We start from the raw sequence: 17,143 nt of genomic DNA on the forward strand, positions 1-17,143 counted from the left end.
AGCATACAAGTCCGGATTTTTGAGTTAAATAAAATAAAAGGTTATAATTAGGATAATGGAGCAAGGAGTAAAAATAGACATCCTTGGGAATGTTGGGTCCAACAGGCAGCAAAAGTAAGCATCTAGGGAATGAGATAAGGAATCAGAATTTAGGCATACCAAAAGACACACCAACAAAGAAAAGTAATAGCTGTAAGTAGAACTGCTGGCAACAATCACCTTGAAACTGAACTAACCTTTTAGAAGAAGATCTTTGTTATCTTCCCTGTACAGAAAAACAACTGGTGATAACAAACTTGCCATAAAAAACTATATGTATTCTCAAAGGAGCTTAGGGCAGAAAGTCAAGTGCGTTCTGACAAATTCTCAAGTAACATCCAGCTAAAGATTAGAACAAATGAGTCCTCTTAGTTAACATTAATTTGACATAGAGTCAGAAAAGGAGGTGTGGCTGAGAATGTATAATGATTTGCTCCCTTCTTTTCGAACATTTTACCAAATTGCCTAAGACGGGGGTGGGGGGAATTTTATAGCTTTTCTATGTGATCTTTAATCCTCTCTGTGAGGGGATTCAAAATAAATTGTTTTCTTTTTTAGCATCATTACTTGCCTAGGCAAGTTAAACATTTCACATGACTGACATATCTGACAGACATTACATCAATGAGAGAATACTTTTCCAAAAGCATTATTGTGAATTTCTATTATGCCAGTTATTATTTGAAAATACAATACTTTCTCTTCCATCAACCTAGCTGTCAGCTTTTTTTTCTTTCATTCCATTTCCACAAAAGTAATGGGCATCACTGACAATTTCCATTAAGAATGTTGAATAGGAGCTATTTATGCTTCTTAGCTGAGAAGTGTTAATGCTGTAAATTCATGTTTAATCTTATCACTTTTGTCAATGTGTTGAGATCATTTTTATCTCAAAAAAATGCACATTTCTAAAGAGAAAGACTAATTGTAAAGCTATTTCTGCTTGTTTTATTAATAAATTCTTATAGTAATGGTCACCTCAAAGGGTTTCTACGCTGAATAATTATTTTCTCTTTTATCACACATTCTTGTAGAAGTACAGTTTATTTGTCCCAGCTACAATTTTAATGTTTTATTTAAGGCAAATATAGGTCTGGGATGTTTAATTTACTCTGATTAACCTTAGAGATATCATTCTTTTAACCATAAAATATGGAAGATTAAAAATGTATGAAGAATCAAAATGCAATTTTGAGCCAAACTATACATTTTTATGTGAAAACAAATATTTATATCTTAAATATTTAGCAAGTTTGAATTTTTCAAAAATTTCTTTCTCCCTATTATATTTTGTAAAAGTTGATCTTAGAGTTTTTGTACAAGCTATTTCCATTCCTTCAAACACATTTCCTTCTATAAAATATGACTCCATTTTATAACTATATCAGAACTTATTTTTTTCATTTTCCTTTCCATGGGTCTTTACATTTTTCCAAGTTTGTGATATTATGAAGAAAGATATTGCTTATTTTCTTTTTTTATATCTTCAGATCCACATTGGCCAGAGTAACTTTTTCATATTCTAGGAGTAGAATTGTTGAGTCATAGGCTAGGGGAAAGTTCTGCCTTTAAAGATGATGCCAAATTGTTTAATCAAGTGTTTATAACAATTTACACATCCATCAGTGATGTATAAAATCTTTATTTCGGTATTCAGTCTTTTCTTTAGGTCATCTTTCAGCCTAAACTAAGAACATAAGCTTGACATCATGCTCAACTCAGATGCTCCTCTGTTGACTTGTTATGTAGGATATTCAGGTTCAGTTGAGGCTTAACTTCTGTGTCAGATTTCCTTGAAATTTTGTTTAATGGTAATTTATAAAATAATGTGATGTGACTGCAAATGTATCACAACATCTGAGACTCCAGAAATTGCATATACAAGCAGTGCAATACAGACAATTATTAAGAGAAGGATCATGATCATAGTGGGTACTTTACTTTTAAGCCAGGATTACAGTGTGCTGAAATAAAACCAAGATTCTTGATCTTATTTCCAAATTAAAACCCTCAGAACTAGATATGGCTACATTAGACAGCCAAGAAAATACAGAATATGAGCGAAAATTAAACCTGATAATACGTGGCTCTGCATTTTGTTTCATTTATTTAGAAAGTAACTACTTCATATACTGGGATCTGCTGGATCTGGAATGACCCAATCTGAAAGTTCTGTAGAGGATATTGTCTTGTTCTAAAAATCATCTGATACTTTAAGTTTGAAAACTCAAGCTAAAACAGCATTTCAGTATTCATGAATACTTGAAAAATATTCATGTGAGGATCATTTCCTTATTATTTTATTGCTGTGCCTTTCTTGATAATACCCAATAGTATCCTCTGTTGGCATTCAAAATCTTTCTCTTCATGTTTCTTCCAGAAGAAACAGTCTCTAGATTTTAGATGACACAGAGGTTTTTAAGAAGGATGTTGAGGAAAATTTACCTGTACTAACTGGTAATAGAATGGAGATTTCAGATTCCAACTGGTTCCCTGAATTGAGCTGGATATCTACCAGATGACTCTGAACACCCACAAAATGAGCCTGAGATATAAGAATATATATCTGGATCTCTACAAACAGAATATCCCAAGTTGTTGGTTTCAAGGTATAAAGTGGGGAGCTGTGATTCCATGGGCAGATATCAGAAGATAAACAGAAGGGGGAAGGAGCCATGGGGAGCCTACACCACCCGTGAGCCATAGCCTCCTGCACTGGAGACAGGGCACAGACTCACAGACCAGTAGCGGCAGGGAAAGGACTTTAGGGCAGCCCCTGGCCTGAAACCTGGAGTGGCAGGGCTGCACGTGTGAACTGGGGGTGACTGGCTGTTTTAGAAGCACAAAAGGCAGAGATGTGCTCCCGTGCCCTGACCTGGAGGTGAGGACTGGGAACCCTGCTGAGGGGCAAACAACCCAGGACCCTGCAGTTTATAGCAGCACAGAAGGAAATGGAGATAATGTGGCCTGGAGAGCTCACTGAAGAACAGACTGTGATCTCTCTGCTCTGAGGCAGAGGGTTGGAAATGGTCTCTTCTGCTCTGACTCTCAGAAGAGACGCAGAAAGTTGCCAGGGAAAGCTGCCAGAGAAGAAAAGCCCCCAAAACAGGTTTTCACTGAGCCCACCCACCCACACAAACGGGGGAGGGCAACTCTGCCCAAACAGGGTAGCCTGAGTAACACCACAGCAGGCCCTAACCCCAGAAGACAGGCTGGGAGAACAAGAGGCTGACAACTCTAAGGTTCCTATAAAACAGGTGCCTATTGTTTGGGTTGTGGTCAATAATTTGGACTCTGTGCATTCCCTCAACCACCCCTCAACAGAATGACTAGAAGGAGGAACCCCCCAAATAGGAAACTCAGAGACTGTGACATCTGCCACAGATTTACAAATGGATACAGATAAACCAAGATGTCGGAAGGGGACTTCAGGGTAGAAGTTATGAAAACAATAGCTAGAATGAAGAAACCGATTAATGACAACATAGAGTCTCTAAGGGCAGAAATGAAAGGTGAACTGGCAGAACTTAAAAATGCTATCAATGAGATACAATCTAATCTAGATAATCTAACAGCTAGGGTAAGCGAGGCAGAAGAACGAATTAGTGATCTAGAAGACCAACTGATAGAAAAGAAGGAAAAAGAGGAGGACAGGGAGAAACAACTCAAAATCCATGAAAACAGAATCAGGGAAATAAGTGATGCCATGAAATGTTCCAATGGCAGATTTATTAGGATCCCTGAGGGGGTGGAGAGAGAGAGAGGACTAGAAGATATATTTGAGCAAATTGTAGCTGAGAACTTCCCTACTCTGGGGAATGAAACAAACATTCATGTCCTAGAGGCAGAGAGGATCCCTCCCAAGATCAAGGAGAATAGGCCAATGCCCCGGCATGTAATAGCAAAACTTGCAAATCTTAGAACGTAGGAAACCATCTTAAGGGCAGTTAGGGAGAAGAGATTCCTTACGTACAGAGGGAAGAACATCAGAATAATGTCAGACCTATCCACAGAGACCTGGAAGGCCAGAAAGGGCTGGCAAGATGTATTCAGGGTGCTAAATGAGAAGAACACGCAGCCAAGAATACTTTATCCAGCAAGGCTGTCATTTAGAATGGATGGAGAGATGCAGAGCTTCCAAGGCCAGCAGAAACTGAAAGAATATGTGACCACTAAGCTGGCCCTGTGAGAAATATTAAGGGGCTTCTGTAAAAGGAGAAAGACCCCAAGAGTGATATAGAAGAGAAATTTACAGAGACAATCTATAGAAACAAGGACGTCACAGGCAACAGGATGACAATAAATTCATATCTCTCAATAATCACTCTCAATGCAAATGGCCTAAATGCTCCCATAAAATGGCACAGGGTTTGCAGATTGGATAAAAAGACAGGACCCATCCATATGCTGTATACAAGAGACTCATTTTCAACCTAAAGACACCCAGACTGAAAGTGAAGGGATGGAGACCCATCTTCCATGCCAATGGACCTCAAAAGAAAGCTGGGGTAGCAATTTTTATATCAGACAAATTAGATTTTAAGTAAAGACTGTAGTTAGAGACACAGAAGGACACTATATAATTCTTAAAGGGTCTATCCAACAAGAAGATCTAACAATTGTAAATATCTATGCCCCCAACATGGGAGCAGCCAATGACATAAGCCAACTATTATCCAAAATAAAGAGTCATATTGATAATGATATGTTAATTGTAGGAGACCTCAATACTCCACTCTCAGCAATGGACAGATCATCTAAGCAGAAAATCAACAAGGAAACAAGACCTTTGAATGACACACTGGACCAGATGGACCTCATAGATATTTACAGAACATTCCACCCTAAAACAACAGAATACTCATTCTTCTCAAGCGCACATGGAACTTTCTCCAGAATAGACCACATACTGGGTCACAAATCAGGTCTCAACCGATACCAAAAGTTTGAGATTATTCCTTGCATATTCTCAGACCGTAATGTTTTAAAACTGGAACTCAATCACAAGAAAAAATTTGGCAGAAATTCAAACACTTGGAAGCTAAAGACCACTCTGCTCAAGAATGTTTGGGTCAACCAGGAAATCAAAGAAAAACTTAAACAATTCATGGAAACCAATGAGAATGAAAACACATCGGTCCAAACCTATGGGATGCTGCAAAGGTGGTCCTAAGGGGGAAATACATAGCCATCCAAGCCTCACTAAAAAAAAAAAAAAAAAAAAATAGAATAATCCCAAATTCACCAACGAACTTTACACCTTAAAGAACTGGAGAAAAATCAACAAATGATGCCTAAGCCATGCATTAGGAGAGAAATAATTGGCCATTTGGATGTCTGCTTTAGAAAAATGTCTCTTCATGTATCCTGCCCATTTCTTGGTTGGATTATTCATCCTTTGGGTGTTGAGTTTGGTAAATTATCTAGAGATTTTGGATACTAGCCCTTTATCTGATATGGCATTTGCAAATATCTTCTCCCATTCTGTCAGTTGTCTTTTGGTTTTGTTGACTGTTTCCTTTGCTGTACAAAAGCTTTTTATCTTGATGAAGTCCCAATAGTTCATTTTTGCCCTTGCTTCCCTTGCCTTTGGCAACCTTTCTAGGAAGAAGTTGCTGTGGTTGAGGTTGAAGAGGTCTCTGCCTGTGTTCTGCTCAAGAATTTTCATGGATTCCTGTCTCAAATTTAGGTCTTTCAACCATTTGGAGTCTATTTTTGTATGTGGTGTAAGGAAATGGTCCAGTTTCATTCTTCTGCAGGTGGCTGTCCAATTTTCCCAACATCATTTGTTGAAGAGACTGTCTTTTTTCCATGGGACATTCTTTCCTGCTTTGTCAAAGATTAGTTGACCATAGAGTTGAGGGTCCATTTATGGGCTCTCTATTCTGTTCCATTGATCAAAGTGTCAGTTTTGTGCCTGTACCATACTGTCTTGATGATGACAGCTTTGTAATAGAGCTTGAAGTCCTGGATTGTGATGCCACCAGCTTTGCTTTTCTTTTTCAATATTCCTCTGGCTATTTGGGGTCTTTCCTGGTTCCAAAGAAATTTTAGGATTATTTGTTCCATTTCTGTGAAAAAAGTGGATGGTATTTTGATAGAGACTGCATTAAATATGTAGATTGCTCTAGGTAGCATTGACATTTTCACCATATTTTTTCTTCCAGTCCATGAGCATGGAATGTTTTTCCATTTCTTTGTGTCTTCCTCAATTTCTTTAATGAGTATTCTATAGTTTTCTGAGTAGAGATTCTTTGCCTCATTGGTTAGATTCATTCCTAGGTATCTTAAGGTTTTGGGTGCAATTGTAAATGGGATTAACTCCTTAATTTCTCTTTCTTCTGTCTTGTTGTTGGTGTATAGGATGCCACTGATTTTTGTGCATTGATTTTATATCCTCCACTTACTGAATTCCTCTATGAGACACATGAAAAAGTGCTCAACATAACTCAGCATCAGGGAAATCCAAATCAAATCTCAATGGGCCACCTCACACCAGTCAGAATGGCTAAAATTAACAAGTCAGGAAACAACAGATGTTGGTGAAGATGCAGAGAAAGGGGAACACTCCTACACTGTTGGTGGGAATGTAGTTGGTGCACCCACTCTGGAAAACAGTATGGAGGTTCCTCAAAAAGTTGAAAATATAGCTACCCTATGACCCAGCAATTGCACTACTGGGTGTTTACCTCAAAGACACAGATGTAGTGATAAGAAGGGCCATATACACCCTAATGTTTATAGCAGCAATGTCCACAATAACCAAAATATGGAAAGAGCCAAGATGTCCATCACCAGATGAATGAACAAAGAAGATGTGATACACACACACACACACACACACACACACACACACACCCTGGAATATTATGCAGCTTTCAAAAAAATGAAATCTTGCCATTTGCAACAATATGGACGAAACTAGAGGGTATTATGCTAAGTGAAATAAGTCAATCAGAGAAAGACGATTATATGATCTCACTGGTATGAGGAATTCTTAATCTCAGGAAACAAACTGAGGGTTGCTGGAGTGGTGCGGGGTGGGAGGGATGGGGTGGCTGGGTGATGGACATTGGGGAAGGTATGTGCTATCGTGAACACTGTGAATTGTGTAAGACTGTTGAATCACAGAACTGTACCTCTGAAACAAATAATACATTATATGTTAAAAAAAAAATAGTAGGAAGGAAAAAATGAAGAGGGGGGGAATTGGAGGGGAGATGAACCATGAGAGACTATGGACTTTGAGACACAAACTGAGGGTTTTAGAGGGGAGGGTTGTGGGGGGATGGGTTAGCCCAGTGATGGGTATTAAGAAGGGCACATATTGAATGGAGCACTGGGTGTTTTACACAAACAATGAATCATGGAACACTACATCAAAAACTACTGATGTAATGTATGATGACTAACATAACAAAATAAAATTTAAAAAAAGAACTGAAATAAAAACAGTTGAGTTACTTCAAAAAGAAAAAAGTGAAATAATTAAGATTAGAGCAGAGATCAATGAATTAGAAACTAGAAACAGAGTAAATCAGATCAATGAAACTAGAAGCTGGGTCTTTAAAAATTAATAAGATTGACAAACCACTGCGAAAACTTATCCAAAAGAAAAGAGAAAGGACCCAAATTAATAAAATTATGAATGAAAGGGGAGAGATCACGACTAACACCAAGGAAATAAAAACAATTACTAAAAATTATTATCAACAACTATATGCCAATAAATTAAACAACCTGGAAGAAATGGATGCCTTCCTGGAAACCTATAAACTGCCAAGACTGAAAGAGGAAGAAATTGACAACCTGAATAGGCCAATAACCAGTAACGAGATTGAAGCAGTGATCAAAAACCTCCCAAAAAACGAGATTCCAGGGCCTGATGGATTCCCTGGGGAATTCTACCAAACATTTGAAGAAGAAATAATACCTATTTTCCTGAAGCTGTTTCAAAAAACAGAAACAGAAGGAAAGCTTCCAGACTCATTCTATGAGGCCAGCATTACCTTAATCCCTAAACCAGGCGAAGAACCCATAAAAAAGAAGAATTTCAGACTGATATCCTTAATGAATATGGATTCCAAAATTCTCAACAAAATCCTAGCTAATAGGATCCAACAATACATTAAAAGGATCATCCACCACGACCAAGTGGGATGTATCCCCGGCATGCAAGTGTGGTTCAACATTCACAAATCAATCAATGTGATAGAACACATTAATAAGAGGAGAGAGAAGAACCTTATGGTCCTCTCAATTGATGCAGAAAAAGCATTTGACAAAATACAGCATCCTTTCCTGATTAAAACTTCAGAGTATAGGGATAGAGGGAATATTTCTCAAGTTCATAAAATCCATATATGAAAAACCCACAGTGAATATCATCCTCAATGGGGAAAAGCTGAGAGCCTTTCCCTTAAGATCAGGAACACGACAAGGATGCCCACTCTTGCCACTATTGTTCAACATAATACTAGAAGTCCTAGCAACAGCAATCAGACAACAAAAAGAAATAGAAGGTATTCAGATTGGCAAAGAAGAAGTCAAACTCTCTCTCTCTGCAGATGACATGATACTTTATGTGGAAAATCCAAAAGACTCCACCCCCAAATTACTAGAACTCATACAGCAATTCAGTAGTGTGGCAGGATACAAAATCAATGCACAGAAATCAGTTGCTTTCTTATACACTAACAATGCAACTGTAGAAAGAGAAATTAAAGAAACAATTCCATTTACAATAGCACCAAAAACCATAAGATACCTCAGAATAAACCTAACCGAAGAGGTAAAGGATCTATACTCCAGGAACTACAGAACACTCATGAAAGAAATTGAGGAAGACACAAAGAGATGGAAAAACATTCATGCTCATGGATCGGAGGAATAAACATTATTAAAATGTCTATGCCACCCAGAGCAATCTATACCTTCAATGCCATCCTGATCAAAATTCCAATGACATTTTTCAAAGTGCTGGAACAAACAATCCTAAAATTTGTATGGAATCAGAAAAGACTCTGAATCGCCAAGGAAATGTTGAAAAAGAAAAACAAAGCTAGGGGCATCACCTTGCCCAATTTCAAGCTATATTACAAAGCTGTGATCTCCAAGACAGCATGGTACTGGCACAAAAACAGACATATAGACCAATGGAATAGAATAGAGGGCCCAGATATGGACCCTCAACTCTATGGTCAAATAATCTTCAACAAAGCAGGAAAAAAATACGCAATACACAAAAGACAGTCTCTTCAATAAATGGTTCTGGGAAAATTGGACAGCTATATACAGAAGAATGAAATTCGACCATTCTCTAACACCATACACAAAGATAAACTCAAAATGGATGAAAGAGTTCAATGTGAGACAGGAATCCATCAAAATTCTAGAGGAGAACATAGGCAGTAACCTCTTCGACATCGCCCACAGCAACTTCTTTCAAGATACATCTCCAAAGGCAAGTGAAGCAAAAGCAAAAATGAACTTTTGGGACTTCATCAAGATAAAAAACTTCTGCACAGCAAAGGAAACAGTCAACAAAACAAAGAGGCAACCCACAGAATGGGAGAAGTAATTTGCAAATACCAGACAAAGGGCTGGTATCCAAGATCTATAAAGAACTTCTCAAATTCAACACCCAAAAAACAGATAATCAAGTCAAAAAAATGGGCAGAAGACATGAACAGATACTTCTCCAAAGAAGACATACAAATGGCTAACAGACACATGAAAAAATGTTCATCATCATTAGCCATCAGGGAAATTCAAATCAAAACCACATTGAGATACCATCTTACACCAGTTAGAATAGCAAATATTGACAAAACAAAAACAACAATCGTTGAAGAGGTTGTGGGGAAAGATGAACCCTCTTACACTGTTGGTGGGAATGCAAGTTTGTACAGCCACTTTGGAAAACAGTGTGAAGGTTCCTCAAAAAATTAAAAATAGAGCTACCCAGGAATTGCACTACTGGGTGTTTACCCCAAAGACACAGATGTAGTGAAAAGAAGGGCCATATGCACCCCAATGTTCATAGCAGCAATGTCCGCAATACCCAAACTGTGGAAAGAACTGATATGCCCTTCAACAGATGAATGGATAAAGAAGATGTGGTCCATATATACAATGGAATCTTACTCAGCCATCAGAAAGGATGAATACCCAACTTTTACATCAATGTGGATGGGACTGGAGGAGATTATGCTTAGGGGAAATAAGTCAAGCAGAGAAAGTCAATTATCATATGGTTTCACTTATTTGTGGAACATAAGAAATAGCATGGAGGATATTAGGAGAAGGAAGGGAAAAATGAAGGGGGGGAAATCAGAGGGGGAGACAAACCATGAGAGACAATGGACTCTGAAAAACAAACTGAGGGTTCTAGAGGGGAGGGGGGTGGGGGGATGGGTTAGCCTGGTGATGGGTATTAAGGAGGGCACGTACTGCATGGAGCACTGGGTGTTATAGAAAACAATGAATCATGGAACACTACATGAAAAACTAAGATGTATTATATTTTGACTAACATAACATAATAAAATTAAATTAAATAATTAAAAAAAATGAAGATTTCAGGGACACCTGGGTGGTGCAATCCATTTGGCATCTGACTCTTGGTTTCGGTTCAGGTCCTGATCTCAGGGTCATGGAATCCAGCCACACATGAGGCTCCATGCTCAGCACAGAGTCTGCTTGAGATTCTCTCTCCCTCTCTCTGTCCCCCTTCCCCTGCTCTCTCTGTCTCTCTAAAATAAATAAATCTTTTTTAAAAAATGTAGATTTCTTTTTTTTTTTTTTTTAAAGATTTTATTTATTTATTTGACAGAGAGACACGAGAGAGGGAACACAAGCAGTGGGAGTGGGAGAGGGAGAAGCAGGCTTCCCGCGGAGCAGGGAACCCGATGCGGGGCTCGATCCCAGGGCCCTGGGATCATGACCTGAGCCGAAGGCAGCCGCTTAACGACTGAGCCACCCAGGCGCCCCTAAAAAATGTAGATTTCTTAAACCACTTGTGTGTTCCCATGTCAGCCTGCAACAGAGCAGGGTCTAGCGTCAAAGGTGGTATTCCTAGATGCATGGGAGGCCTGTTACTAAGTCATAAAGGGAAGAAAAAATTAAACAGAAACAGTTGATCTCATTGTTCATAAAGCCATTGACACTACTTTTTGGACATGGACGTTTGATAGTTCTGAATGTTTTCTCTTGTTAATTCTCTTTTAATTCAGAATTCCATTTGTTCTGCTGTTTCAGAAGATTGCTATAATGTAAACAGGGAAGTTTCTGAGTAAATGTCAAGGCTTTTTTAAGATTTTAAATGAAACTTCCAGTAAAATGGGCACACAGTCCTTGGAAAAATGGGTTGAAGTTCTTCAGGACAAGAACACAAAATCAAGGAATTTTGTTTTGGTTGTTACTATCAGAGCCAGGGCTTTCTTGCAAGGAACAGTTTTAATCCATTTGGAGAGCCAGAATATAATGGACAGAATATATTAAAAATCTATTCCATGAGTATAGTTCTGTAAAATCCTCATGGAAATATTCAAAGCAACCCTGATCTGTGTTCAGTTTTCTATGTCTAGACTTTACAGTTTTACAATGCTTTATGTTGGTGACAGGATGCTAAGAATGATGATAGAGTATATTGGCTATTTGTCTTTTTGTATGATAAGTGATTCTACGCAAAATTTTTTCAGGGTTTCATGTGAGACCACCAGCACCACATAAAGTGCCAACCTTAAAACACCAGAGGTTATCATCAAGTAATATTCGACAGTATTATTTTCTGATGATAGAGTCATTGGTTAACATCCCATTACAGCCTCTGCAAACTTCTTCACAGATTTAACTCTTGGGTAACATGGGGATAAGGCTGGGTCTTAGTTATAAACCTAATTAATAAACTAGGACATTGCTTTACCCTCCACATTACTTCTTTGTAATGGTCACTTTCTTGCAGAGCAATAGAGCACTTAAAAATCCTTTAATCTGATGATTTTTCTGAAAAGGTTTCTGCTGAGGTAAAAAATACTTTTTTCAACACATTTAAAAATTATGAATTAACTTAAAGACATACTTGCTATCATTGTATATAAATCTGTGTGTAGTTAATTGGCAATCGTTAGTGAGGGCAATGTGTTCTGTCTTCTCACCTGATTTCACCTATGGTTCATTTTGATGGGTGATTTGAGTCCTTTTATAATTTATCTAGCCTAATAGTTTACTGTTTCAATTGTATAAAAACAAGAATATATCTGACTTTTCTTAGAATTTGAGTGATGATTTCTTTGGAATTTGGATAATTCCCAGACAAAATCAAATGCAAGTTCTTCTGCCAATAATGGAAGGAATGGAGCATAGTTTAGATTCTTACGAAGATGGGGAGAAATATATGAAAGATAAAGCAATATTACTTCATAAATGGTGATCCTAACTGCTGAGATATTGTATTTTTGTTGAGCGTTAATTAGTATACAGCCTGAAGGAGTATCAAATCTGAGAAAGACTCTAAAATCATGTCAGTAGAGACTTTCATCAGTTTAACTTCAGCTTTTATCACCCTGAGACAAGATATATATATAGGCTTTTGCTACTGATTAAGAAAATATCATAACAGTCTACCCACCTCTATTCATTTCCATGAAATTGAATAATAACACCAAGGACTGTCCATAACATTCATGTAAAATAGGAAGAAGGGTAGTTATGGTAGTTAACTATTATGATAGTTAAGGACAAGGATTAGAAATGGTCAAAGAGTTCATTTTTTTAAAAAATTGCCTTATCTATTGGTTGCAAAGGAAGAGTTTTGGAGGCTGATGACTTGGTCACATCATATGGCATGACCATTTCAGGATAGTAGGAAAACTCATTGTCTACATTACTAGGAGAGTCTCAGGAATTTTTTAAATTGACAATTAGTCTGCCAGAAATGAAAAATTATCATCTTGGGGCAGACAGAAATTCAGATTTTTACAAAAAAAAAAAAAAAAAGAAGGAAGGAAGGAAAGAACGGAGGGAGGGAGGGAAATAAATTCTTACATATAAACAGTCATTGAAAGCATCCCTAATGGAATGGTCTTCTTTGATAAGAGGCGGTACAAACTCAGCAGGTGGAAAATTAATGAAAAAAAAAAAATATATATATAGTTTAGATACAACCTGGGACTTACCTCACTGTTGTGAACATAAAGAGCAGAGCCCTGAATAGGAGGTTCCTGGGATATTAAGGAAGTATGCCATTTCCAAATCAAAGGTCTTGACCATTGGAAATGAGTTACTCTTTGGGGGAGGCTTTGAGAGACTCTAAGGATGCCAAACTCCCACCAACACTACCATAAAATATGATGGCTTTAGCAAAACTAAGAAAATTAAATATACTGCAACAAGTAAAAACACTACCATAAAAGAGTCTTGTAGTGTCTTGAGATTATTTTACAAAATATCTAAAAATTAATAGTCTCTTAAAATGTGCTTTTTAATGTCCTTTCACAAATATTATTCTTAATTATTGCTAAAATGATAATATATAAAATAATACATTATGTATAATAAACAACATATAACCGTATAGCTAATATTAGCTGAGTGCTTAATAGGTGCTGGGCAATATGTAAAATGGGTTTGTGTGTGTGTGTGTATGTGTGTGTGTATGTTTTTCTTTTAGTTCTTATAAAAGCTCAACATGTAAAAAATAGTACAGATAAGAAAACTGAGATAGATCAAATTATAATAAATTGTTAGAACCAAGGTTGGAATCAAATCATATGCCTAATATGTACCAGGCAATGTTCTAAGCACCAGGGTTTCATTAGCTAATAGAAAAACAAAAATATTTAGCTTTCTGGAGCTTATATTTTACTAAATAGAGAAAGACAGTACAAAACATAAGTGAGGGAAAGAGAAAGTGATAGCCACAATGCCATTCTCTTTGCTTTCATTCAGTTATTCCTTTTCTATTTTTTTACCTGTGTGCTTAAAATGTTAGTTTTCAGCCTCTTTCCCAAGTACTGCTCTTTAAAATAGTACATTATGAATATGCTTCATGTTTCTGTATGTGGCATTTTTAGCTTCATTGCATTCTCAATAGGATTTAAAATCTAATTTTTTAGATAATTATATTTCTAAATATATGGGTGTTTAAGCTGGTTTTTGCTTACTTCTTTTACTTAACATTGTGCATAGGGAAGGCTGCCTGTGTGTCATGGTTTTTTGAAATTTGTTGGTATTTGTGTCAGGATCTAATATGTATTGCAACTTTTTCAAATGTTGAGAGTGTTCTTGAGAATAATGTGTATTCTGGAATTGTTCAGTGTAGGATTCTATATGTTGTGCTTGTTAATTGTGCATTTTAAAATATTATAGCTTATCTATCCATAATTGGGATATTTGTCTTGACAGCTCTCATAAGATAAAGATTTGTTGGTTTCTCTTTGAACTTCCATCAATATTTTCTAGTTTATATATATCAAGTTTCCCTTATTACATGCAGACAAGTATAAAATTGTTATTGCTTCCTGAGTAATTGCACTCTTGATCATTATAGAGTGAATTATATATGAAGATTTTGTATTAAAATCTGTTTTGTATCAAATTAACATAGCTTTATTTTGCTTAACATTGTGTGGTGCTTTCTTCCCCATTCATTGAATTTCAAGCACTCAGTGTTTGAACTTTTTGGTACCTATCTTATACAAAGTTTAATTCTGCATTTTCAGGGCGCCTGGGTGGCTCAGTCATTAAGCGTCTGCCTTCAGCTCAGGTCATGATCCCAGGGTCCTGGGATCGAGCCCCGCATCGGGCTCCCTGCTCTGCGGGAAGCCTGCTTCTCCCTCTCCCACTCCCCCTGCTTGTGTTCCCTCTCTCGCTCTCTCTCTCTCTCTGTCAAATAAATAAATAAAATCTTTAAAAAAAAAAAAAAATTCTGCATTTTCATCCAGACTGATCATTATTGTTTTTATTTCTAATCCAGCATGTTTAATTTGTTTGCATATGGCACTGTTACTGATAATATGCACTTCTTTCTATATATTGTGTATTTCCGAATGATCTCTCTTTTTTTTTAATCCTTCTTTTGTTCACTTTTATTACCATATTATGAAAGATTAAGGTTACCCTTACCCATGCCATTTTATTTCTTGCTAGCAATTTGGATCTATTTAACTTTTAAAAAACTCTTTTAGTATTTACTTTGATATTTTACTTTGCATATTCTTAAATTCTAGAATAAGTTGATAGTTTAATCTTCTTCTCAAATAATAGATTTTAAAACATCATAACACATGTCCCCCTCCAAAATTACATAATTTTAGTTGTTTTGTCTTTTTACTATCAGGTATATAAGTAATGCAATCTTTAACCTTATAGTTTATTGACTGTTCTGCATTAATATCAGATAAAAGATATTGTTAGAAATTTCTAAATATTTGGCCTAAGCTTTAATTAGAAAATATTTTAAGTTAAATTTTATTTTATGTATGAAAGACATAATTCCTTTTGAATTATGCACCTTTTATAGGCTATATACATGTTTCTCAAATCTTGTTTCCCATTTTAACCATTTGGGAGTATTTCAGATCATACCATTCTCAGTCTCTACCTTCAGATAATGGTGTTTTATTAGTCTAAGTTGAAACCTGATCATCTGTATTTTATAGACAACCTCCCACCAGGATACACCTTTCTACCAGGGGATTATAATAGTAGTCAAGTTTAAAACAACTGGTTAAGCACTGGGCTCTTTTTAATCAGAACAATATCTTGCTACTTTTGATATTCCTAGTACTTTATACATCAGATACAGTAGCTGCATGTTACACAAATAAGTGAAAAGCTACATATCACAATGATATTCAGAGTTTATAGAATATCAAAATTCAACATGTTGACACAGTCCTTCAAATGAAGCTAAAAATTAAAAATGAGTGTACCTGGGTGGCTCAGTTGGTTAAGCGACTGCCTTTGGCTCAGGTCATGATCCCGGAGTCCTGGGATCGAGTCCCACATCGGGCTCCCGGCTCAACGGGGAGCCTGCTTCTCCCTCTGACCCTCTCCCCTCTCATGCTGTTTCTCTCTCTCTCTCTCAAATAAATAAATAAATAAAATCTTTAAAAAAAAATTAAAAATGAAAGTAAGCAAAACCATATCCATTTACTTTTCTCTTGAAGAAATTTTATGTTTAGGTTATTTCAACAGTTTCATTTGCTTTTTGAGAATAGAATCATGTCCATCAATTATAATCTTCCTTCTCTCTATTTTACCCATCATTTGAAACCATTAGCCATTAGTTTTTCACAATGTACCTGTTTATCTTCATTATACAAAATCAGACTTACGTATCTGCTTATTCTAACCCAGCACGTTTAAAGTTAGTGGTATTTTTAAACGGAAGCAGCAGTTTTGACTTGCAGCTTATTCCATATGACAGCTGTGAACTAAGGTTTTTTAGAATGTCTAGATATCTTGTGAGGTAGGTAGACTTAATTAATGCCAAATGATGCTCACACCAGGCAAGAGACTTCTTGCAGTGCAGGAGGAAGCAGTCATTTAATTTGTTATCACTAAAGGAAATATGCTACTGGGACTGAATGATGTCGAAGGCAGAAAGGCCTATCTGGCAGACTGTCAATTTAGGCTCATTTGCATTCAATCGATTATTAATAAACTATATTTAAATAAATGTCTAAATACAAGCTATATTTTGTGTTGAATTGATTGCTCTTAATTTCATTTCTAGCATTTTTTGAAAGTCAAATTCAATGTGGAGAGCTTCAGGGTAAATATCATTCAGGCACAACTCACCATTACTTTAGATTATTCTGAATCTTCCTTGATTGCAAGCTTAAGTATTAAATTTTCTATTTAATCACTAATTCATGTTCCCAGTTGAACATACATATGCATGTGAAGTTAACAGAATATGTACATCTTTTTATATGTGTGTGTATAATTCTTAAAAATACAGGTTTTTAATTTTTCTAGACACATTTTTTTCTATTATATCTGTCTAATTATGAATGAGGCTTATAGAAGTCTCCCAATAAAATTGAAATTTTTATGAAGGTCTCCTTGTAGTTTTAAACTGTTTTTTTTTTTTAAT

The sequence above is a fragment of the Phoca vitulina genome, unplaced genomic scaffold, assembly GCF_004348235.1.
Source record: "Phoca vitulina isolate PV1807 unplaced genomic scaffold, GSC_HSeal_1.0 scaffold67, whole genome shotgun sequence".
Classification (NCBI taxonomy): Eukaryota; Metazoa; Chordata; class Mammalia; order Carnivora; family Phocidae; genus Phoca; species Phoca vitulina.